Source organism: Peromyscus leucopus, chromosome 12 (assembly GCF_004664715.2).
Source record: "Peromyscus leucopus breed LL Stock chromosome 12, UCI_PerLeu_2.1, whole genome shotgun sequence".
NCBI classification, from domain to species: Eukaryota; Metazoa; Chordata; class Mammalia; order Rodentia; family Cricetidae; genus Peromyscus; species Peromyscus leucopus.
In genome coordinates this window covers 6,046,946-6,070,954 of record NC_051073.1, presented here as the reverse complement: position 1 = coordinate 6,070,954, position 24,009 = coordinate 6,046,946, and the positions used below count along the sequence as shown (strand labels likewise).

Sequence of the window (24,009 nt, the reverse complement as noted above, 5' to 3'; positions counted from 1 at the left end):
GGGTGAGTGACATCTTCCAGGCCACACAAGAAAAGGTGAAAGTGAAACCAGATAACACACACACACACACACACACACACACACACACACACACACACACGTGGGGGGGGAGAAGTACAGACAGACGCACTCAAACACAAGAAGCACAGACAAACAGATGGACACAGACACACAAATACATACACGGAGTCACAAACACATACACACACACACACACACACAGAGAGAGAGAGAGAGAGAGAGAGAGAGAGAGAGAGAGAGAGAGAGAGAGAGAGAGATCCTGATGGAAAATGGCATCTTAAGTAAGCATGATGACATTCTGTGGGCTGAGAAACTTCTAGAAAAGTCTGCTCCCTTGTGTAGAGCAAGAAGGAATGCCTTCTTCACAGAATGGCAGTGAGGAATAAGAGGGGACCTGCTGAGAAGCTTTGCTCTGACCTAACCACTCGGCTCACCATATTCAGTGTTTCTGCAAGTCCCTGGGTTCGGGTCCATCTTCAGAACTTCCGAAGCAACCCATTTCCCAACTCCTGGGCTGATTCTGCTCCATGACCATCCACCGGCTCTGTTAATAATCATCATCTGTCTGGCCAGGTGACCTGGTTAACTAGGCAACGAACCTCCAGTTTTTCACGGAGCAGTATGGAAAGACAGCTTACTGGCAGACACGGATCACTCCGCACTCTGACAGATTAATGCTGTCAACCCTAAAAATAAAGATGTCCTGTCTTAGGCTTATGTTTGGTTGCCCAGGCACTATTCAGCTTAGTGGAAGTCACATTTTCCTCTGCTCTCCCCACAGCCCTTGTAGCAGAGTTTCAGGGCCCCTGATGACGCAGACCTTTCTTTAGCATCGGGAACCTCAGGAACCTACAGGCTGAATGAACTCCTTCACCTGCAACCCCACTGGCTGCTACGACCTCTCGCTCTCTGGGTTCTGCTTTACATGAATTAGGTAAAACTAGGGAGTATGACTTTCAAGGTTCATGGAAAAACATGCTGGAAGTGGAGCTAATAGTTTTCCCCTTCCTTCGAACTTTCTAAAATGAGCAGGACAATGAAAACACCCCCGAGTGACACCTGTCTGAATGGAGAACTTCTCCCAGAGGACAGAATCTTTGAATGAACTGTGAGGGTCAGTGCATTCACAAGTGTGGGGACTAGGAAACAGATACACTGTTTCTCTCACTGTAGCAAAACATACATCACATAAAATTTACAACCAGTCACCTTCAGTTCATTCAATACCCATGTGACCATGACAACCTCCCAGGTCTAGATACCCAAAAAGTCTGAAGGGGACTCTGTCTCTCTTGGGCAGTCATTCTCTGTGTCGTAACCCCCCCCCCCCCAGACCCTGGCAACCACGCACCCATCTCTTTAGACCTGTCTATCCTGGATATTTTCCCATGAGACTGATGTGTTCCTTCATGTGAACTTTCCACCACCCAAAGCACTTCCAAACACAAAAGTCTGCAATGTTTCCCTTTCTTCTAGCCTGCCCCCCATCAGCACAGCTCCCCTCCTGCCTACAGACACCAACCATCTTTGTTTGTAGATTCTTCTAGATAAGGTATAGGACACCTGCCACCGATCTCATCTCCTATTTCACGACCAGTGACGTTCTGCACACAATATGATGTTCCTTGTTTTCGGTCCCTTACCAAAACAACCCGGAGCTGTGTCCACATCAGCACCAGACAGCTTCCTCATTCCTTCTCATAGTTTGTTGTTCAGCTGCCCCATGCCTTGTTTAACTAAGCTTTTCTTGATGGACGTCTGATTTTATTTCCAACTTCCAGCCCTTGCCAGTGACACTGTGAGGACTTGTCTTGCCCCCACGTCACTTTCAGAACATCTGGTGGCACAGACTCCCAGAAAGTGGTGGGAAGGGTCAAAGGGAATAGGTATTGATTTTTGTGACCCTCCACGCCTACTGTTTGTCAACCTCACCAAAACTCACCAGTCAGCATCTTGTTCAAGTTCATTTCTTCTCTAGGTAGACAAGGCTCTCCTCTGTGCAAAGCCTCTCCCCAGTCCTCAGTGTCTTTATTTACTGTTCTCAGAATAGATTGTAACTAGAGTTTTCCTGCCTTGCCCACAGTCAGGATAAATCTCTGTCACCCGCCAGTCCCATGGCCGCTCAGACCCAACCAAGTAAACACAGAGACTTACATTACTTACAAAATGTATGGCCATGGCAGGCTTCTTGCTAACTGTTCTTATATCTTAAATTAATCCATTTCTATAAATCTATACCTTGCTATGTGGCTCATGGCTTACTGGCATCTTCACATGCTGCTTGTCATGGCGGCGGCTGGCAGTGACTTCTTCTGCCTTCCTGTTCTTTCTTTTTTCCTCTCTGTTAGTCCCGCCTATACTTCCTGCCTAGCCACTGGCCAATCAGTGTTTTATTTATTGACCAATCAGAGTAATTTGACATACAGACCATCCCACAGCAATAGATTCTTCCTTGCCACATCTATGCACAGCTCTCAGAAAAAAGCTGTGTCTCAGTTAGGTTTCTATTACTTTTATAAGCACCATGACCAAAAGCAACCCATGGAGGAAACGGATGTTTATTCTTACAATTTTCAGGTCATAGTTCATCATGGAGGGAAGCCAGGGCAGGAACTCAAGGCAGAAACCTGGAGGCAGGAACTGAAGCAGAGGCCATGGAGGGCCTATGCTTACTGGCTTGCTCCTCAAGGTTTGCTCAGCCTGCTTTCTTGTACAACTCAATACCATCTACCCAGGGGTGGTAAGAACCCTCAGTGGGCTGGGCCATCCCACATCAATCAAGAAACTGTCCTATTGATTTTCCTACAGGCCAATCTGATGGAAGCATTTTCTCAACTGAGGTTTATTTTCCCAGGAAAAACTAGCATGTGTCAAGTTGACAAAAGAACCCAACTAGGACAGGTTGTGAGGTTGGACCTGCTAATTCCAGCCCTGCAGTAGGCACTATCCAATTCTTCATTCAGTTCACTCCTGGTACCAAGCCTGGGCTCCAATAGTTGATTTTAAATTATTATGGAAGCTGGAATTGAAAAATGTGTATGGGTGCAGGGCAGAGCATGGGCTTAAAAATCTAACTGTACTTGTTTATCAACTTGGGGGTTGTCCCTGCCCCCCAAGTTTACCTCTTGATGATGATGTGGCATCAACTGGCAAGTTTCTCACTCTTGCCTTTTGATTGTTGCCTTTAAAACCTCAAAGGTATTTCAGTCTCTGAAGAATATTATTTCACCTTAACTGAGTGTCAATTGACCTACTGAAAGGTGCCTGCTGTGGGATGTCTTTCTGTATGCTGTGAATATGTGTTGCTATGAGTGGTTGATAAATAAAATGCTGATTGGCCAGGAGCCAGGCAGGAAGTATAGGTGGGGTGAGCAGCCTTGGAGAATGCTGGGAAGGGGAAAGGAGTCAGGAATCGCCATCCAGACACAGAGGAAGCAAGATGACAAGGCAGAACTGAGAAAAGGTACCAAGCCACGTGGCTAAACATAGATAAGAGTTATGGATTCAAAGTGTAAGAGCTAGTCAGTAATAAGCCTGAGCTAATGGCTGAGAAGTCATAATTAATATAAGCCTCTGTGTGTCTACTTGGGGGACCCCCACCCCAGCTTTCTCCCATTTGATAGCATGGCTTTGGTGTGGACATTCCTTTCTTTGCTGGGGTGGAGGAAGTGGCAGATTTTACCTCCTACCAACCTCTCACATTTCTAAATTTATAGAGCTCCTTCTCTGCACACACACACACACACACACACACACACACACACACACACACACACCAGGCATAGGTTGGTAAGAGCTTGGGGAACAAGCTGACATTGTACAGGAGGCATGTTCAACATTCAACCACCCAGGAGGGATGGCCACTTGTGTGTGTGTGTGTGTGTGTGTGTGTGACACCCCCATTTATCATTTCAAATTCAGGAAAATAGGTTTATCTCTCAGGTGGGGTGCAATACAAGCAAAAGGCAAGCCCTGCTATGGGAAAATCCTTTTCCACACTATGAATATGTATTACTTTCATTGGTTAATAAAAAGCTGACAGGCTGGTAGCTGGGCAGGAAGTTAGGCAGGAAAGCCAAACTGAGAATGATGGGAAGAAGGAGGGAGGAGTCACAAGAGATGCCAGCTGGCTGCCCAGGAAGCAGGACGTGCTAACGGACAGGTAAAGCCTCAAGCTACATAGTAACACACAGATGAATAGAAATGGGTTAATTTAAGTTGTAAGAGCTAGTTAGTAATAAGCCTGAGCTATCAGCTGAGCATTTGTAATTCATGAGTGGTTATTTGGACTGGGGAGTCAGGACAGAAGACATCCGTTTACAAAGCCCCCTGGAGGCTGCCATCTCTGGAGCAGCTTGGAACCCATGCTGCTTCCCATCTTGGGAAGGAAGTTTGAGTGACTTTCTAGATGATCCTTGAGTCAAGAGCAGGTGGGAGGTTTCACACAAGGTGGCTGGGTGGTGTCGATGCCCCAGTTTTCCGCATCTGCTGCTAAGTGTGTCCCTTTTATCCTGTAACTGGAAAGCACTGCCCAGTCTCTCCTCCTCCTCTTCTCTCCTGTATCCAACACTTCTTCTGTCATCCACCCAGGCTAACCTTGGACTTCTGTTCTCTGTATAGGATTCTGGTGATGGAAGAGACTGGAACAGTGTCCTGACCCATCTTCCATTGTCTAACAAAATACCTGAGACAGTGTGCTTAAAAAATATTTAAATCTTTTAAATTTATTATTTTTGTTGTTACTGTTCTTTAAAAAAAAACTTTATTATAAAAAAGTTGCCAATAAAAATTCCTCCTTTGAGAGCGGCTCTCTTCACCAGGCCAGACTTGACAAGTCATGACACGTGCGAACAATGGTTAGAGAAAGCATGGCCACTGGGTTTGGTGGTACTGACCTGCGATCCAGGACTCAGGAGGCTGAGGCAGGAAGGCCACCAGCAAGAGGCCAGCATGGCCTACATCATAAGCCCCTGTCTCAAGAAACAAGACAAACTATGGCTGCGTGGCTTGCGTTGATCACATGTAACCTGTCACTTTGTGTTCCTTCATGCGTTCACAAGACGTCCCAGCTCCAGCCGTGAGGTATTTCCAGCTCTTTCCCCAAATCTGACTTGAAGTGGTTTGATCCACACCACACACTGTGACACAGAGACCAGGCCACGGACTCTGGATTGCAGAGAAGGCGGCTGTAGCTATAACACTCTGCCCTCTCTTCCCATTCTGTGAGGGCAGAAGGATCCTGGGATGGTAAGCTGGACCCATCCTCCAGCTTTGTTCCCAATCTGCTACCTGATCTCAGACAAGTCCTTCCCCTCCTCGGGTTTCATAGCTGTTAAGCAGGAGCCAACCCGAGGATCACTGGGTAAAGATCACCATGTCTCTGGAAGGACTCTACACATCCTTGGTGCTTAAAGTCTAGTTTCTATCTTTCTTCTTTCTTTCTCTCTCTTTCTTTCTTTCTTTCTTTCTTTCTTTCTTTCTTTCTTTCTTTCTTTCTTTCTTTCTTTCTTTCTTCCTTCCCTTCTTTCTCTCTCTCTTTCTTTCTTTCTTCCTTCTTTTTCCCTCTTTCCTTTCTTTCTTCCTTCCTTCCTTTCTTTCTCTCTCTTTTTCTTCTTTTTTCTTCCTCCCTCCCTCTCTCCCTCCCTCCTCCTCTCTCTCTCTCTCTTCTTTTTATTTTATTATTTGTGATAATACTGTTGCTGAGACTGGGTAATTTATATGGAGAAGAACTATATTTAACATGTAGCCACAGGGACTAGAAGTCCCAGACCTGGTGGCCACACCAGCCAGGCTTCACCGAGGAAGGCTCTGCACTGTCCCGTGCATGGCAGAAAGGGCACAAGGCAAGGGACATTCGGAAAGCATGAGAAACGGACGCACATACAACACGGCCAAACCATTCTTTGGAGAGAAGCGTCAATTCCTCCAGGAGAGATCTGCCCCGCACTTCCCACTTCCGTCCCAGTGGCAACTCAAGCACCAGCATGAGCTCTGTCTGGCAAGGATGAACACCATCTAAGACGTGAAGCTTCCTTCTCGGCCAGGAGTCATAGAATCAAGACAAACTGTGGCCAAACTGGGTTGTCCGTGATGAGCCTCCCACACCTGCCACTCACACTTCCGAATGATGCGATTCTGCACCAGAAGGAACACAGGGTAGATTTACTCTGGGCGTGGATGTAGGGCTCTTGCTGTTTCACTACAGCCCCCTTTTAGCAGGTGTGTGCCCCAGTGCATGCCCATAGATCTTGGGAGACATTTGGGTGATTTTGGGCAAGCAACTGGAAGCCAAGCTGAGTAGCGAGTCTCCAGGTCTTGCTACACAGAGCCCAAGATAGACCAAACTATTCTGTTCCTCACAACTTCACTTCCTTCAAAGCTCCCCAATAATCAATTAATCAATTTTGATTTTGATTTTGATTGTAACAAGTCACCATGTCTCTAGGAGTCTCAGGCAGTGAACTTGCGGAAGGATCATGATAACGTCAGACAGATACAATGGCAACACGAGAGCCCGTGTGTGGAAGCGGCTGGTCTCTGCAGTCGCCACTTTCACAAACACGGACTTCTGTTAGAGCAGTTCTCCTGGGACCTTCCCAGGCATGAAAGTCTGATCTGGTGTCCCAGTGGGACTAGAGTCCCACCCTTGGGAAGGCTGGAGCAGCACTTTTAGGGGTCTCATCTAAAACATAGTCTCTGAGTCCACTATCCCCATGTACCAGCCTGGGAAAGAGTCCTGGGAACTGACACCTACCTGATATGGTGTGTGTTGAGCATCATTTTAGGAAAGACACATGGACTCGGAATCTAGTCTTAACACCCATGGGAGGTGGTCCAGGGCAAACCCTCATCTTACAGAAGAAGAAACCCAGAAAGGAACCTTCTCCATGATGCAGTAGTAGATACTCAGTTACAAGTTAAATCTAGGGCCTGGGAAATAGCTCAGTGGGGGGACACTTGCCACATATGAGGACCTGTGCTCCACCTCCAGCACCCATCTAAAAACCCAGCAAGGTGGCTTGAGCTTGTATTACCAGCACTCGAGATGTTTGTTGACTGAGTTGGGTCCCTAGTCTTGCTGACCAGCTAGTATACCTTAATTGGTGAGCCCTAGGTTCCAGGGAGAGACCCTGTCTCAAAAACAGGGGGGGGGTGTCCTAAAGAATGATGCATGAGGTTGACTTTGGCCCCCATGGGTACAGGTATTCACATATACACCTGTTTACCTTCACACACACACACACACACACACACACACACACACACACACACACCACAAATAATGTGACTCTAGACTCCCTCTCTAGACTCTCTGGGTCTTTGCTCCGCTCTTAAGTCAACATCTATTAGAAATAGTGAGGGTGTCAAAGAGACCCCAGATGACCTGGCTCATAGGCTGCTCCCCAGAGAGAATCCACTGGGGCTGGGTCTACTCCACAGGGTACTGGTTTCTTGTGCTCCCTTTAGGGACAATGGTATGTTTACTGCCCATGGCATGTTTTACCACAGGACACCTGCAAACGCCGTTCTCGGGATCCATGTCCAAGCTAACCTAAGGCGGCTTGGCATGCTTTTCATCACTGGAGGTCCAGGGCCAGTCGGCTTGCTAGGCTTTACTGGTTTGTGACAAATGCAGCAAGAAATCAGCACAGACCCAAGTCCAAGAGGAAGGCTTGGGCGGGGCTTGATTCCTTCTGAGAGCTGTTAGGGATCTTCTAGGCTCACACAGAAGAGGGAAAGGCTGGAGCCAAGCGGATGGCTAGCAGTAGAGCTGTGCAGATCCTGTGCCAGGTGATGTACACATATCTAGTTTATGTCTCAGCCAGGTCCTCAAGGAAAATGCTGAAGACCCGTCCCCATTTTGCAGATGGAAAGACCAGAAGTTGGTTTCCAGATTTCTGTCTGGAAAGGTGTCTGGGAGCGTGTCCAGGGCTGGTGGAGAGGCAGAAGATCCCACAGGTGATGACTGTGGCTCACACTGTGTCTCCTCCCAGCCCATGTCAGGTCACAGGCCAAGCCCGCTGGGAACGGGGAATTTGCAACTTTCTCAACTCTAATACCCTAGTGGGCATCCTCTGGTGCTCTGTGGATGGGCCTAGACTGTTATGTGGAGCTTAATGCTGTAGTTGTGTTTATATCCCCAACTTTCTCTTCCCCAGTAACCAAATCTGAGTTTCCTCTTGGCCCATAATGGTTAATATTGACTATCAACTTGTCAGGCTCTAGAGTTGTCTGAAAGATAAACTTCTGGTCATATGTATTTAAAGGGCTTTCTACATTATGTTAATTGAGGAAAGACCCACCTTGAATGTGGGCAGCACTATTCTGTGGACTGAGGTCCTGGATGGAATAAAAAGGAGCTAGTGAGCAGAGTACCAGTGTTCATCATCCTCCGCTTCCTGACTGTGTACAATGTGATCAGCCACCTCATGCTTCCACCCCAGGATGGACCGTACCCCCATAAACTGCAAGCCAGAATAAACTCTGCCCCCTTAAGTTGCTTCTTGCCAGGTATTTCATTATAGAAACAAGGAGAGTAACTAATATACCTCTTTTGATGAAAAGTTAAGAAAAAGTGGCCGGGCAGTGGTGGCACACGCCTTTAATTCCAGCACTCGGGAGGCAGAGCCAGGTGGATCTCTGTGAGTTCAAGGCCAGCCTGGGCTACCAAAGTGAGTTCCAGGAAAAGCACAAAACTACACAGAGAAACCCTGTCTAGAAAAACCTAAAAAAAAAAAAAAAAAAGGAAGAAAGAAAAAGAAAAAAGAAAAAAAGAAAGAAAAAAAGTTAAGAAAATTTAAATTAGTCTTTTAATATTGCACCTGATATAAGCCTCAGGTAATTCACATTACAGTTGAAAAATAAATAGGCAAAGAGTAAACAATTTTCAATCAAAAACCACTAGACACAGATGACATGGCCAAGAGACCTCTGAGTCCCCTCCATGATCACCCATGACAACCCTGCCCCTCCCCCCCACCCCATGTTCAGCTGCTTTTAGAAGTGGACATGAATGGAGTGAAAAGAGCAAATCTCAAAGACTCTGGACCTCAGAAATGGTCCTCACCCGCGGGGGAGTGTTAGCCACAGACAGGAAGACAGGACTGATGTCTGAAAGGACAGTGGTTCTCGACCCCACCCCTCCCTCAGCCTAGGTCTAGAGCTGAGGAGGGAACTGTGGGGGTGACTCGGTGGGAAGGGGGCTGCGGCAAGGAGAGCGTTGCATCAGGAGCCTCTCCCCTCACGGCTATTTCTCCACCCCAGCTGCCTTCCAAAGGGGCTTCTTCTCTCTTACGGTGTGGCCATATTCCCTGGACCCAAGGCCGCTGCTCCTTCCCAAGCCTACGTCCTCTTCCACGGTGCCCTGCTTTTTGAGCGCTCATGACCCAACAGTGAATACAACTCCTACATCCCTTGCTCCCAGGGATTGCTCTCTGCGGGGCTGAGCCCGGTGAGTACACCGTGGGCTCAATGAACACCTACCTGTTCTTGGCTTAGACAAAAATGTTTAAAATAAATGAACATTTAAAAGGCACACACACACAGTATTGTGTCTCGAGCTTTATATATTCTTTTCATTCAACAGAAGTGGAAATGTCTACCCAGGGAAGGCCGGAGTCATAGAAAATAAGGACGTGCTGAGAATGGGGTCTTCAGTGGCCTCTGGCATGAGCTCCCAGCTCCACGGAGCCTCCTCGCCGGTCCTCCCTCTTCCCAGGGTGACCACCATCACTTTGCCATGGTCGTTCCCCACCACTGTCTCCAGATAGCATGCTGGCCATTCTGGCTTTCATCACAACCCTTGCATGTAGAAACGGAGAGACAGACAAATGGGTTCAGACCTGCGCTGCTATTACATTGGGAGCTTAGGTAAGTCACCTGGCTGGCGCTGTGCCTCAGTTTCCCCACTTGTAAAACAAAGACTATAATGGTGTCATCCTGTAGTTGTACAATAAATCGACTTCTATCTGAAAAAAACGTTTGAGCAGCAGATGGCTGTGGCATGTCACCATCCTCCCAAGGGGGTGGGGACCTCGCTGGGGTCACTGATGACAACGTGTGCTGTGTCCTGTTCTAAGTTTACCTTGCTTGGCTTGTTTCCATCTTCAGTAGAAAATTGAATTTGGATAGACTGCAGCCGGACTTGGCTGCTCTCTGGGTCTTGGCCAGTGAGCCCTGAGTAACTGCAGACAGGGTGGGGTCACTGGGATTTGGTTATTGTATGCCCCGCCCTCCCCACGCCCCACCCCATGGTTTTGGTTAAGCCTTTTCCAAGACAGCCTGTTATACCGTCTTAAAACTGGACTTTCTGGAAGAGTGTTTGGGTCACTCTGGTGTCAGTTGGAAAAAAAGCTGTTCTTAGGGCAATGCCTTCATCTGTTTCGGGAGCTGCCTCTCTTGGCTTGGCAGCATGGCTGATCCACGTCTGGGTGACACCCAGCTCCAATATCCACCGCTTCTCAGGGCAACTGGTAGTGGTACTCCATCTGCTGGGTCTCGACTCCTTCTGCATCATCTTGTTCTCTTCTAGCCCTAAGTACCTTCTCCAGCCCCATGTCTCACTAACCTGAGCTCCCTGGGAAACAGAGGGAGAGCTCCGGTCCGCCATGTTTGGCTCAGACCACAGGGTAGATCCTTACCATGCACACCCTCCCACCAGCTCAGGCTTAGCCAGTGTGCCTGCTTCTTGGCTGTTTCCTCACCTCTCTTGGAATACTGTTGACTGACTCTCAGCCCGGGATCTACTGCAGACCAGCTCTCAGCCCCCGTGACTCCAGGCTGGGCTAGTAGAAAGTTCTGTACATCTACACGTCTGTATGTACAAGAGAGTACACACAGCCTGTACACATCTTGAGTGTGTGTGCCTTTTAAATGTTTGTTTACTTATTTATTTGTCTAAGTCAAGAAGTCCTTAGGCATGCCAGCCGGGAACACTGAATCCTGAGGACCTCAAAGTAGAACCCAGACTGCTTACAGGCTGGAGATTCTAAGAGTGGGGGTGACCAGGCTATCACCAGTGATGTAGTAACGACACCCTGTCCTGAGCCCTTTGTACCATGCTGGGCCATTGGCGTCAGATGCGAAGGGAGTCGATAATGCTGGAAAAAATCTGCCAGACAATTTACCCCACTGGCACAGAGCCTAGAATTATAATCAGATCTTGACTTCTTCAAAGCCTCTTGCTTTGGATTTTTCCAAATCAAAAATAAATATTGAGGGCAATTACCTTCCTTTCCTCCTCTGATGTATGAAGGGGAGTTTTCACCCATTAATTCAGGAGTCCTCTCATTTTACTCTGAAGGCACTAGCCCTTGGAACTTGTTAACGCGGTATCAACACCGTCTGTCTAGGCTGTGGCTGAAAATAGAGAGGAGTTATTGTGCTCCAGGTTAGTATTTTCCTCTTTTTACGGAGGCTGTGAACGGCCAGACACTTCTTCATAGACGAAAGGCTGTTTTCTTCCTATTACTGGAGGCATTGTTTATGTGGATCCATTTTCTTGCTGTTATCAGAACACCCTCCAGGGGGCAGCAGACCACAACCTCTGCGTGGGCTTCCTCCGCCTTCTTGCCCAGTTTAAACTGGTCTAAAGTGGAGGTCTGAGGGGTTGGACCCTGGCTGTCTTCTCTGGGCTTCCCTGGGCTCCACGAGAAAGCGTGTCTTCTGGAGGAAAAGCAAAACCTCAACAGCCTTATTTTTGGAGCGCTGTGGACATGACCAGACCTATTAATTACTTAATTGAGGCACAGAGCTTTGAAGATGAAAAGTACCGGGTAAGTAAGTGGAGAGAATTCGGTGGCTTCCAGCCCAGGAGCATCTTTTCAAGGTATTTCGTTCACTCTTGGTGACCTTTGCCTGCAAGCACAGACACCCTTACCTCCATTCCACGCCTCCCCCCCCCACACACACACAAGCTGGGGACTAAGGGGGCATCTCCTAATCAAAATTTCTTTGATCTCAAGCCACACCCCTTCCCCAGGGCCAGCAACTAATTCTATCAGCCCTACATGTGGCATTTATGCATGCCCTGACTCTGTCAAGGTCCCCAAGGTTATGGAGCCAAAGTAAAATGGGTACTCAGGAGCCTCTATAGCTCAGGCACTGGTCACTAGCCAGGCAGGACCTCTGAGCATGAGGCCAACTGTCGGGAAAATTCTTTTATTTGGGAAATGTAAATGATGTCCACTCCCTCCTTATAAAGTCCCAGTAACAAACTCAAGTACAATGTCCCAAATTCAACCGTGGGAATCAATGATTTTATTGAGGTTAATTCTAGAGCATGGGTGAGGGGTTTGTTAGTCGTTCTGGGTGGTCTGGTCTTCTCTCAGCATGGATGATGGAGACCCTCTCAGTTAATCCCCTCCAGTCTGTATACTCTGGTACCTCTTGAGAGGTCACATAGAGCTGGGGCAGAAGTGCATACAAATGGTTGGAAGGAGTATCCAGACTCTCAAATGAGGATCCAATGTCCCTCCCCGCCCTTACCCCCTTCACCAAGGGAACATCGGGGCCAATCCTTGATGGTCTCTTACAAGCAGATGCACCTGACTTGAGGAATAGGATGGCTGTTTGGCTTTGATGACCGTTTGGACAAGACCGACTCTTCCTGGGTGGCGTCTACATCACATTACTGTCTTGGAGAATAAAGGACATGGGGAGATGAGGAGTGGCCCTCGCAAATGGAATCAAGACACAGGTAATAAAGAAAACACATCAAACGCAGGGTGGATATTCTAGGTTACAAAGAACTTTTCCTCCTGTATAATCTTCAAGTCCCTCCAGAAGCCTGAGGGTGTGGGAGGAATGGGTACGAGGTGGTATGAGGAGGAGACAGGATGGAGTGGGGTGGGAGCGGGACCGGGGGACCAGACAGGACCAGGTACCTGTCTAAAAGGCCAGTGTCGATGGTTCCTTCATCATTGGGTTGGGGATTATTAAACAGGCAAAACCCTGAAGGCCAGAAACTCCAGGTGGCAGTCCACCTACGATCTGAGTAGCTGTTCCTAGCAGTAGAGAGTAACCCTGTGGTTTGATGTCTCTACTATGGAAAAGAGAAAGAAAATATCAAGGTAGAGCCAGGCTTTGGATATGCTGTGCTCTTGGTAGGTAATTCTTGGGACATAGTAAGTCTCCTGAGCATCTAGACTGTAGTGTCAAAGGAGTCACTGAAGAAACTCAGGAGTCTAGACTCACTGTGAAAGGCTCTCAGGGAGAAGAGAAACCCCAGACTCATCCTGGGCCCCAATCACCAGGACATGTTCTTCTTTTCAATTAGAGCACATTGTGTGTGTGTGTGTGTGTGTGTGTGGTGTGTGTGTATGTGTGTGGTGTGTGTATATGTATGTATGGTGTGTGTATATGTGTGTGTGGTGTGTGTATATGTGTATGTGTGTATGTATGTGTGTGTGTATGTGTGTGTATGTGTGTATGTGTGTGGTGTGTGTGTATGTGTGTGTGTGTGTGTGTATGTGTGTGTGTGTGTGTGTGTGTGTGTATGTGGAGGCCAGAGGACAACCTCAGTCAGATACTGTTCCTTAGGTGCCACTCACCTTGTCTTCTGAGATTAAATTTTTCATTAGCCTGGAACTTTCCTTGTGGGCTAGGCTGGCCAGTTGCAGGTCTAGGCACCTGCCTCTCTGTCTACCCAGTGTTAGCATTGTGAGGACATGCTACCAAATCCAACTTTTAAAAACATGAATTCTGGAGATCAAACTTGGGTCTTCGTGCCTGCAATCACTTCACCAACTCAGCCTATGGCTTTTATCTACCGTGCCTAGCCTCGGACATATGGGTGGGTCCCTTTCCTTCAGTGTAGGGGGCCAGTGGGTCCAGCTTCCTTGACTGGGTTATTGTGATCACAAGGACAAGACTTTCTTCTTCTTCTTCTTCTTCTTCTTCTTCTTCTTCTTCTTCTTCTTCTTCTTCTTCTTCTTCTTCTTCTTCTTCTTCTTCTTCTTCCTTCTCCTCCTCCTCCTCCTCCTTTTTTTTTTTTTTTTTTGCCTTCAGCATGTTCCCACCCACGCTGACAGGGGGAAGATATACAGGAGGAGGAGGGGGAAGGAGCCAAGTTCACCACACAGCTGGGCAGGGGTGAGGATCTTTTGTGTACAGTCATGAGCACGGACTCCACCTGTGTTTGGTAGCAGTGTAGTTAAGTGGGAGGGGAATGGGAGTCTGGGTTTCACAGCCTCAGAAGAGGCATGGGGTGCTGTCACCCCTTTTGTGCCCTCCTGTAACCCATCTGTCCCGTGCTTCTGGTCTCACTGACGGTTTCTTCCACACACGTCGCTGCCACAGGCCCTTACCACAGTCCAAACAGATGAAGCCGCTCAATCTTAAACTTCCAGCCTTCAGAACAGTGATCTAAATATCAGAATACATTCCCTTACTTTAAACAGCACTCCGGCTCCGTTCCTTTGCCATAAAAAACAAAGATGTCTCTCATGATCTGCCATTCCAAGAGAGAATGATCTATGTTAGATGATGCTATCATCTACCCAGGTCCTCTGTCCATCCATATGTCTATATCCACCTTTCATGAAGACAAGATTATAAGGAGCATTTTGTGTTATGCCTTATTGTTTGCTATTTCCTATTCCATTAATTTTTTTTTTTTTTTTTTTTTTTGGTTTTTCGAGACAGGGTTTCTCTGTGTAGCTTTGCGCCTTTCCTGGAGCTCACTTGGTAGCCCAGGCTGGCCTCGAACTCACAGCGATCCACCTGGCTCTGCCTCCCGAGTGCTGGGATTAAAGGCGTGCGCCACCAACGCCCGGCCTATTCCATTAATTTTTTAACTTTGAAAGTTTATTATTATTTGATTTTATGTGTGTATGTTTTACTTGCATGAATATCTGCACACCATGTCCATGCCTAATGCCTGAAGAGGCCAGAAGAAGGTACTGGATCCCCTGGAACTGGAGTTACAGATAGTTGTGAGCTGCCACTTGGGTGCTGAAAATTGAACCTGGGTCCTCTGCAAGAGCTGCAGGTGTTCGTAACCACCGAGCCACCTCGCTGGCCCCTCTTCCCTTACTTCTAATGGGTGTCCAGAACATTCTATCTCACACATGTGGCAAAATTATATAATCTAGCTTTTAATCAATCCCGTGTGCTCAAATTTCCATACTGTTCTAAGCAACGCGGAGTTAGAGAGCTTTGTAAAAGTATTTTTGTGCATCTCTTGGCTTCTTTCACAGGTTAAGTTTCTGTCCATGAAAGTGCTGGTGTAAGAGAGAGGCATTGTTTGAGTTTTTAGGATTACTCTTTTGAATTATCATTCTATATGTCTCTCACCTGCCCCAAATAAGAGTAACACTTAAATATATTTATAATTTATTTTCCTATTATTGAGGGATTAGATGACATTTTACTACTGGTTTGATATTTTAAGTTTTAAAAAATATTATTTATTTTATTTTATTTTATTTTGGATACAGGATTTTTGGCCTCCTGCATCTCCCTCTTGAGTGCTGGAACTATAGGCATAAATTTACTTTTTATTGAATCTAATTTATATAAAGTGAACTCATATGTTTACCACACAGTGGATTTTAATGTATAGAAATGTCCATATAACCACCACCCAAATATACATTTCCAGCTCTTCCAGAAAGTTCTTTGTTAGCCTCTTCTAGATAATTCCCCCCACTTCCCCTCTTAACAGCTTTGCCTGTCCACGACCCTCATTTAACTGGGGACACCCAGGACCTATGCTGCGCCTGACCTCCTCCTCCTTTTCTTTCATTCTTTTTAAAAAAAATTTTTTTTGAGTCAAGGCCTCTCTGTGTAACCCTGGCTGTGCCAGAACTCTCTCTGTAGAGCAGGGTGGCCTCAAACTCGGAGCGCTGCCTGCTTTTGCTTCTCCGGTGCTGGGATTAAAGGCGTGCACCACAGCCGCCCAGTTTGCGCCTGGCTTCTTACACTGTGTGAACTCCTAAGAGGCTAAGAGAATAAGGAGTCGGCAGCCTAGGTCATTGAAGTCACACAGTTGTGGCCAAGGTCAAAGGTCACCAGTTTTCTACTGCTCTGGCTGTCTCCTTTCCCTTCCCTCCCCACTTCCCTCTTCCCTCTGTTCCCCTTTCCCCTTCCTCTCTCCTCTTCCTCACCGTCCTTCCCTTCTCCCCTCCTTTCTTGCTTTCGGTCAGGAGAAGTGGGTATCCTCAGGCAGGAACTCTGTGTCTGTCAGATCCACCCACACTGGGGCCTTCTCACTGTGCATGTTACCCGCGCACGAGCAAACCGCTGTTCACTTACCCATTCTTCTGTGGAAGGGTATCCTGATTGCTTCCAGTTGATTTTGCCATGCCTGGGGGGATGTAGGCGTTCACATCCCAGGCGAGAACAGAGGTGTGGGTCACTCTGTATATTTAGCTGTGGTGGATACTTCCAGATATTTTTCTGAGTGGTTGTATCAACTTACCCCACGAGAAGCACTTGAGAAGTGCAGGGGCCCCATACCCTTGCCAGCCATGTGGTATTTTTAGTTCTTTAAATGCAGTGGTTTTGTTTGTATTTTTATTATTATAAAGTCAGTTGCTTAAGGTCCCACACCCTTTGTTGTTTGGATTTCTATTGTTTCCCTTCCCCTTTATTCCCTTCTTACTTTTCAGGATGGGGTTGAGACAGGGTCTTGTTATGTAGTCCATGCTGGATTTGAACTTGAAATCCTCTTGTCTGTGCCTCCTGAGTGTTGGGGTTACAGATGTACCCCATCACACGCAGCCTGGGTTGCTCCCTTTCTGGACTAGCTTGTTTGAGGGGGCTTCTGTCTTTCTTTTGTATTGCTTATTGATTTTCAGGGTTATTATTATAACACTTAACTTTTGCGTGTTGTCTTCACATCTGCTTATCCTTAAACAAAACAAGACCAAGTGCGGATCAATGTAGAACCATTCACATGGGCTGGGAGCTACCTGAGGCCTCTCTAAACAATCCCACCAGCCCTGACATTGGCTGAAGAATCTAAGAGCAGATATAAAAGAGCCCGCCATGAGTCTCACTGTTCCTGACTATCAGAGGAATTCAGATCTTAGGGGTTGGACACCAGAGTGCCAGCTTTCAACCGCAGATGCCCACCATCGGAGTAGGTTCTGATGGATTGGAGTTGGTTCTGATGGGGCCATTTTCAAGGCTGCTGGCACAGATTGTGGAATCTTTTCTGGGACTGTTTTTGAAATGGTGGCTTCACCCTATTGTGCGGGGTTTCTGTGTGGATCAGGTGGGAGTTCTTATCATGACTCTCCACAGCAGGGGACACCAGGTGACCGAGATTCCTCATGCACTGGATGATGATCTGCAGAGATGCCTTTGGTGGCCACTTACAGGTCCTCGCCCAGGCTCATGACCCCACTTCCCCAGTGATGACTCCTCAGTGTTTGCCTCACCACCTGCTAACACCCTTGCCACCTGGCGGGCTGCGCCGGTGCCGTATCGTGCCCATGGCTTGGGCCTGGGCCCCATCAGCTCAGGCTTTCAGTGTCTGCCCAGCTATGTGGCATCAGGGATGAGGCTGTTGTTCATCTTTTCAGTGCTGTCTTCCGGGTAGGCCCACTTATGAACACCTGAATTTATCTGATCGTTTTGTACACACACGTGATACATTCTGGTCACTCACACCCATCCCCTCACCCTCTTCTCCTCTTCCCATCCCACCAGGCCCCTCCTCCCACCAAGTCCCCATCTCCCTTTCGTGCTTTTGGTCTTGTTTCTAGTCCGGCATGGAACCTGGGTGTGATCCTGTCCCACGGAGTGTAAGTAACTCACACTGAAGACACTTCTGGAAACAATGGCTTCCACTCCACCAGCTGCTCTCCACTATAGTTAGTGCACCTGGGAGGGGCTGAGCCCTAAGAGCCCCGCCCAATCTGTGACAGAATGTTTATCGGCTCAGTCTTATGCAGACCCTGTAGAGGCCATCACAGCGGTTGTGAGTTCAGGAGTGCCAGGCCAGGTCAGGCCATCCGACAGCATTTCACAGGCCTCTACTCTCTCATCCAGCACCTTTTTTTTTTCTCTATACACTCTTTCATGATGTTCCTGGAGCCCTGGAGGGGATGATAAGATTTCTACTATCACGGTTGCTCTATTCATCCCAAACATGTTACCCGGTCATTCATACAAGGAGACCACACAACCTTGAAAACCACCCAAGGCAGGGGTCATTGGCATTTCAGTCTGCGCATGAGTACACTGAATCACAGGTAGACCAGATGTCCCAAGGCCTTAGGGTTCAAACCTAGGCAGGCTGGGTCCAGACTCAGTTCCAGCTACTCCCCCAGGCTAAGAGAATAAGGAGTCAGCAGCCTAGGCCACTGAAGTCACACAGTTGTGGCCAAGGTCAAAGGTCACCAGTTTTCTACTGCTCTGGCTGTCTCCTTTCCCTTCCCTCCCCTCTTTCCTCTGTTCCCTTCTTCCCTTCCTCTCTCCTCTTCCTCACCCTCCTTCTCTTCTCCCCTCCTTTCTTGCTTTCGGTCAGGAGCAGTGGGTATCCTCAGGCAGGCCTGTTGGCTTGTCCCCATTTTTCCCATCAGTCCTCATACTTTTTTATGAAATAAATGACTATTCTCACTGGGTGAGTTTGCTAGAGCTGCTGTGACAAACTGCCACAAATAGGGTGGTTTAAAGCAACGGAAGTTATCTTCCCAGATGTCTGGAACCAGCTGTCAGGCGGGCTGGTCACTTTTGCAGGCTGAATCCACGCCATGCTGCTTTCCCAGCACTTGGTGGCAGCTGGGATCTGCCGGTGACCTGTGTCTCAGGGATGCATGACCCTGTCTCTGCTCCCATCCTCACCTCCTCTGGAGGGTCAGATCTCCTCCTCTTTTTAGGACATTAGTCACTGGGCTTAGGATTCACCATAAATCGAGGGTGATCTCATCCCAAGATCCTTAACTTAATCACGTCTACAGTGACCCTTTGTCCAAATAAGGCCATATTCACAGAATAGTGGAAGTTGGGGAAAAACGAAGACTTTTTTGGTGACACATAGATGCATACCATATACATGTCTATTCAAAAATTCCTTTAAAGAGGTTTGCAAAAGCACTAGTAAGACTCATTTTTGTGTCTTCCTAGTCACAAAGTATGCAATATTGTTTTCTCCAAACTGCAGTAGTTTAATCCCAATAAGTGTGTAATCCTAATTTCCTTTCCCTTACAGGAAGCTTGTCATGCTTGTACACACTCATCTCTCCTCCCTTCAGAAGGAGCTGGCACTTGTGCTGTCCCCAAGAGAGGGACAACCATAGTCCTGCTGCTGTACCCCCTCTTTGTCCGAGGCTCCTTTCTCTGACTCTTCAGGCCCCATGTGGCTGCCTTCCTTCTTTGTTGTGGGCTGGCAGCCTCGCATTCTGTGCCTCCCATCACCCTCTCCATCCCAGGGTCCCTCCCATCAGTGGTCCCTCAGCGGCTCTCATTGCTTCCTCCCTGCTGGACACCTCCCCTAAACTGATCCTCAGATCACTCCTAGGTTCATCTCGAAGCATCCGTATCAACATGCCAATCCTCAGAAACTCACTGTAAAGACACTGCGTGGGCTGGAGAGATGGCTCCGTGGAGAAAGCGCTCACCATGCACACACAAGGACCTGAGTTTGACTTCCGGGAACCCATGGAAATCTCGGTGCGGCAGCATGCACTTGTGATCCTGCTGCTCCCGCATGAAGATAGGAGGTGGAGGTAGGCCAGTGTGCTTGGTGAACATGGTGGTGATCAACAGACAGACCCTGTCTCAATCAGGGTAGAGGGTGAAGGCCAGCATACCTCCAGGAATACCCTGTGGCACTAGTGTTTCCACACGTGTACACGGAAACTCATGTGCACACACATATTCATATAGCACACAAACACATAATACACATACACACACATAGATGCCATACACACAATGATCTAAAAAGTAGTCTCTATGTGACACATACGCAAGTATACCTGTGCACACACATATGTTAGTGTCTGTGTATGAGTATGTGTGTGCACACACTGAAACACACCAGCAAGTTAGGAACTGATGCTGATTTCACTGTGGCCATTTGTGTGTGTGTGTGTGTGTGTGTGTGTGTGTGTGTGTGTGTGTGAAATCCCTTCCTGTCCCATCCCACTGTCACATCACGGGAATTCATCCAGAGCTTCATTATGTCATCTCTGGTAGGTTGTACCCATGGTTTGGCTCAGGGACTATTAAATCCTTGGTCTGGCTCTCAGAGTTCTCACAAGCCTGCTGTCCACCCTCACCCCACCTCCCCCTCCACCCTCACCCCACCCCCCTCTCCACCCTCACCCCCCCCCCTCCCCCTCCACCCTCACCCCACCTCCCCCCCCCCACCCCCCCCCCTCCACCCTCACCCCCCCCCCCCTCCACCCTCACCCCACCCCCCCCCCCCCTCCCCTCCACCCTCACCCCACCTCCCCTCCACCCTCACCCCACCTCCCCTCCACCCTCACCTCTCCCTCTCACCCTCCACCTTCCTCACCTCATCCCCTTCCCTCCTCATCCCACTCCCCTCACCCCCCCTCCCCCTCCACCCTCACCCCCCTCCCCTCACCCCCCTTTCCTCCACCTCACCCCACCTCCCCTCCACCCTCACCCCCACCCCCTCCACCCTCACCCACTCCCCTCCACCTCACCCACTCCCTCCACCTCACCCATCCCTCACCCTCACCCACCTCCCCTCCCCTCATCCCACTCCACCCTCACCCCCTCCCCTCCACCTCCCCACTTCCCCCTCACCTCATCCCACCTCCCCCTCCACCTCACCCCACCCCCCCTCCACCCTATCCCCACCTCCCCTCCCCCTCACCCCACCTCCCCCTCACCCTCACCCCCACCTCTCCCTCCACCCTCATCCCCACCTCCCCCTCCACCTCACCCCACTCCCCTCCACCCTCACCCACCTCCCCCTCCACCCTCACCCCACCTCCCCCTCCACCCTCATCCCACCTCCACCTCACCCACCTCCCTCCACCCTCACCCACTTCCCCCCACCCTCATCCCCACCTCCCCCTCCACTCACCCACTCCCCTCCACCCTCACCCCACCTCCTCCTCCACCCTCATCCCCACCTCCCCTCCACCCTCCCCTCCCCTCCACCTCCCCCTCCCTCCCACCCTCATCCTCCTGCCCTGGCCTCCAGTCTCTCCAGCTTCCTCAAGTTACGTCCAACTTCAGCAATTGACCTTTTCTCCTCAGCTCCTGTCTGTGTGACTCCCCAGCCCGCCTGTGGCATCCCCCTGATGTCTTCCATGCATCTGTGACAAAGCAGCTTCTCAGCGTCACACACGTGTGGTGTTGGATTAGAGAGATAGCTCTGCATCCAGATGCCACTTCATCCCTAAGTTACGTGCTGGACTCTTTCTCTGTTCAAACCATGAGAACTGCTGTCCCAGAGTAGAGTGGTCTCACATGGTTGCTAGCAATGGGAAGTTACTAGTGGCCTTTAAATCTGTCTCTGCGCCCCGGTCCTTAAACACAACGTAGAATTAGATTGTTTCCTTAGGGTGTTGAAGCTAGAAGTCATTGCTACTGCTGTAGTAACAATGTTGTATTGCAAAGGTCTGTGCATCCGTGCTTTGAACACTCATGGAGAAGCTGCCTTTTACGAGCCACATGCACACTCAGCCTCGCTCAGAATATGCTTGTGTGGGAGAATGCACTTTGTTATGTACGAGTTCTAAACTATAGCATCCAGACAATTCTTGAGACCCTGCCTGCCTGTTATAAGGCCAATCACTTCCTGTCCTGGGGCATCTCCCAGCTTTCCATGTGAGCATGGTTATTTACCCCTCAACTTGGTTATGTTTCTAGTTGCTGTAGGCCTGGGCACGATACTGTCAGGTGAACTCCCACAGCCATCCAGTGACACCCCACGCTCTTACCTCCTCTTCAGCCTGGCATCCTCAACGCTGTTGGCATCTTGACTTGTCCCAAGTGGGTCCCTCTCTACTCTTTGGAGAACCTTTAGGGCTGCTTGTTAAGACAGAGAAAAGAAGACAATGATAAAAGAAGAATAAGGAAAAGAAGAAAGGAAGAGGCAGAACAGAAAAAAAAAAAAAGATAGATGAGAACAGAAGACACACGGTGGTGGTGGGTGAACACAATAAAATACCTCAACAGAAAGACCGAAGGAAAAGAAACCAAGGAATGATTTCTGCTAGTCTCCACAGAAGCCATTTCTCAGCTGAAACGAGCAGAAAGAGGGGAATAAGGAAGAGAATTTGGGTGCTTAGCCTGACCAGGTGATGACTTGGCAGGTGTGTCCCACAGTGGGCAGCTACAGCAAGTCCTCCCGGTCCTCAGCACATGGCACTGTGCTGGGGTGCATGCTGTGGACAGACCTGAGCTGGGAAGTGTGGCATGTGTCTTAAATGGTCTTAATAAAAACCCGGAGCCAGATATCAGGGTGAATGCTGAAAGATCAGAGAGACAAAGGAACAAGCCACCTCTCACCTCACCAACTCCTCAGCTGAAAAGACTGAGCTCCTATCTCCCCCCACCTTATATTCCTCTCTCCACCCAGCCATATCACTTCCTGTCTCAACCTCTCTAGTGCTGGGATTAAAGGTGTGAGATCCCAAGTGCTGGAATTAAAGGTGTGTGCCACCACTGCCTGGCCTCTGTGGCTAACTAGGGGCTAACTTTCCCCTCTGGTCTTCAGGCAAGCTTTTTTAGATAGAGCATACACAAAATATGGCCAAAGAGAAGACCCTTAGAAGCTGGTAGTCTGGAGAGCCCCAGGGGTGGCACCATCCACAGTGGGCGGGGCCTCCCACATCAATCACTAATCAAGAAAATGCCTTACACTTGGATCTTACAGAGGCATTTTCTCAGTTGAGAGTCCCTCCTCTCAGATGACTGTATCAAGCTGACAGAAAACTAGCCAGCACACCATCGTTGTGATGAAACACAATCAAAAGCAACCAGGTTAGGAAAGGGTTCATTTGGCTGACTCTTCACATCACTGTTCACCATCAGAGGAAGTCAAAGTAGGGACTGAAGCAGGACAGGAACCTGGAGAAGGAGCTGATGCAGAGGCCATGGAGGGGAGCTGCTGACTGGCTTGCTCAGCCTGCTTTCTTTTTTTTTATCCTTCTTTTTTTGAGACAGGCTTTCTCTGTGTAGTTTGCGCCTTTTCTGGAACTTACTCTGTAGCCCAGGCTGGCCTAGAACTCACAGAGATCTGCCTGCTTCTGCCTCCTGAGTGCTGGGATTAAAGACCGCCCGGCCCCAGCCTGCTTTCTTATAGAACCAGGGCCACCAGCCAGGGATAGCACCACCCACAATGGGCTGGGCCCTTCCCCATCAATCACTACTTAAGAAAATGCCCAGCTGAGCAGTGGTGGCACACACCTTTAATCCCAGCACTGGGGAGGCAGATCTCTGAGTTTAGGGCCAACCTGGTCTACAGAGTGAGTTCAGGACAGTCAGAGCTATATAGAGAAACCCTGTCTTGGGGGAAAGAAAGAAAGAAAGAAAGAAAGAGAGAGAGAGAGACAGAGAGAGAGAGAGAGAGAGAGAGAGAGAGAGAGAGAGAGAGAGAGAAAGAAAGAAAAAGAAAGAAAGAAAGAAAGGGAGAGAGAGAGAAAAGAAGGAAGGAAGGAAGGAAGGAAGGAAGGAAGGAAGGAAAGGAGGGAGGGAGAGAGAGAGAAAAGAAGGAAGAAAGGAAGGAAGGAAGGAAGGAAGGAAGAAAGGAAGAAAGGAAGGAAGGGAGAGAGAGATTAGGAAGAAAGGAAGGAAGGAAGGAAGGAAGGAAGGGAGAGAGAGAAAAGAAGGAAGAAAGAAAGGAAGGAAGGAAGGAAGGAAAAGAAAGCACCCTCCAGGCTTGCCTACATTCTCGTCTTCTCAGCTGAGACTCCCTCCTCTGATGACTGGACCTTGTGTCAACCTGACGCGAAATTAGCCAGGACATTTTTATTTGTTTAGCCAGGTCTTTTGTAAATTAAAGTTCTTGGTGAGCACACAAGGTTTCACTGTGGTGTTTCTCACATGTCAGCC

General features: G+C 48.7%; 1 long non-coding RNA gene across 1 annotated transcript; it reads left to right on the top strand.

Moving 5' to 3' along the window:
• The first annotated feature begins 11,100 nt into the window (after positions 1 to 11,100).
• LOC119088775 lies at positions 11,101 to 22,453 on the top strand. The gene is made up of 4 exons (XR_005092499.1): positions 11,101 to 11,795; positions 12,561 to 12,718; positions 19,490 to 19,697; positions 21,823 to 22,453. It is a non-coding gene; the product is annotated as an uncharacterized LOC119088775 (long non-coding RNA).
• Positions 22,454 to 24,009: the final 1,556 nt, after the last annotated feature.